The sequence below is a fragment of the Apium graveolens genome, unplaced genomic scaffold (genome assembly GCF_009905375.1).
Source record: "Apium graveolens cultivar Ventura unplaced genomic scaffold, ASM990537v1 ctg4766, whole genome shotgun sequence".
Taxonomy (NCBI): Eukaryota; Viridiplantae; Streptophyta; class Magnoliopsida; order Apiales; family Apiaceae; genus Apium; species Apium graveolens.
In genome coordinates this window covers 19,024-21,109 of record NW_027418678.1, presented here as the reverse complement: position 1 = coordinate 21,109, position 2,086 = coordinate 19,024, and positions in this window count along the sequence as shown.

Sequence of the window (2,086 nt, the reverse complement as noted above, 5' to 3'; positions counted from 1 at the left end):
TCATGAGTCTTGAGCATTCCATAGATTTCATCAAGAGTTGTTTCATCAAGATTGTAGTTGTCTCTTATTGTTGTTGCCTTCAAATCCCAGCATTCAGGAAGAGCTAACAGGAATTTTAGGTTGGTATCTTCAAGATCATACTCTTTATCAACCAATGACAAATCATTCAAAAGTTTGACAAATCTATCATATAAATCATTCAATAACTCATTAGATTTTGAGTCAAAATGTTCATACTCTTGAGTGAGTATTGTCTTCCTGTTCTTCTTAACTGTTTCAGTTCCTTGACACCTTGTCTCCAGTGCATCCCATATCTCCTTGGCAGTCTTGCAGTTGATTACCCTGTTTGACATTACATTATCAATGGCACTATGCAGTAAGTGTCGTACCTTGGCATCCTTACCAATAGATGTTATATCTTCAGCAGTGTAATCACTCTTTTCCTTTGGTACAGTCATTGCTGCTTCACCTGCAACTACAACAGCGAGCTTGGTAGGTTTGTGAGGCCCTTCCTTGATTCTATCAAGATATTCTGGATCTGTTGCTTCCAGAAACATGGTCATCCTTACCTTCCATATGGGATATTCAGATGGTCTCAATATGGGAACTCTAATAGTCTCATATCGACTCTGAATTGATGTCTTTGATGATTCCTCAGTTTTGGTAGGCTTAGTTGGAGTTTCTGTGTCAGACATGATTGTGTTTGGATCTTTAACTGTATGTGTGTTTACAGAAAGCTCTGATACCACTTGTTAGGTCATACTATCACTGTAGAGGGGGTGAATACAGTGTTTATTACAATCAAATTGAACTTCAAGAACTTAAGTAACAGAAAACAAACTTTATTGAAACAATAAACTCTATTACAATCTGAAACTGTTATCTCTCAGTGATGAACAAAATATCACGAGAGCTGCTAGGGTTAAGTAAATAATATTCTTGATTATAATAATACTTATAGTGTAAACCCTATGTCTGTGTTTATATATTACACAGTTACAAGATAATCGCTAATTGATATGGAATATAATTCTGCTTCCTAATATATATCAATCAGATATCTTTTCTTCCAAGTATTCCATTCTTTATGGAATTCCTTCTTCATGCATATCTCTTCTTATGTTTATCTTGATCTTCTTAACTTTAATCAGCTGCTGTCCTTATCTGATCGTCCTTCAGCACTTAAGTTCTGATATCTATCTCCTGATGTTTATCTCCTGATAACATAAGTACTGATATCCCTTAAGTCCTGACGTCCAGTATAAGTACTGATCAGTTAAGTACTGATTTGTCCTGTTCAAATAAGATCTGAAATCTAAACATAAAACATATTAGCCATGACATTATCAAATATATCTAACAATGACCCATAACATGCTCTATAGATCAACATGCATCGGTTTACAAAACTTGCACTAAAATGGACTAACACAGTTTCTAAAGTTATTTTGTACATTTCTATTTCCAGAGTTAGCAAATTTGGGCAGAATCTATTAGGTCTGTGACCCTCCTTTGTCCAGTTCATCTTATCTTGTATTTTTCAAGCTGCATTTGCAGGCTTTCCAATTCACTGTTAAATTTGTTTGTTGACTGATAATCTTGAATCTTCAAGTTGTTTGCATTCTGAATTAAAAAGTTATTTATCAAGATCTCTTTTTTTCCTGTAGAGATGTCATATATCGATAAGTAAAATAACTTATCGATATCTTAAGTTCTCTACATGTATTTTTGACTTGTCGAAGTCTCCAGTTCTCTACAAATATAATGACTTGTCGATATCTCCAGTTCTCTATATAAGTTTTTGACTTGTCGATATCTATAGTTCTAATGAGGATTTGACTTGTCGATATTCTAGTTCTCTACATGAAAAATTGACTTGTCGATATCTTCAGTTCTTTAAATGGACTTTTTGACTTGTCCATATTCTAGTTCTCTACATGCAGATTGACTTGTCGATATCTTTTGGGACTTCTCTACAAGTCATTTTAGACTTCTCGACATACTTCTTGATATTTCTTGATCTGTGACTTGTCGATATTTGACTTAAAACATTTTTTCCAGAACAATATTCAATTCCAAGCTTCTA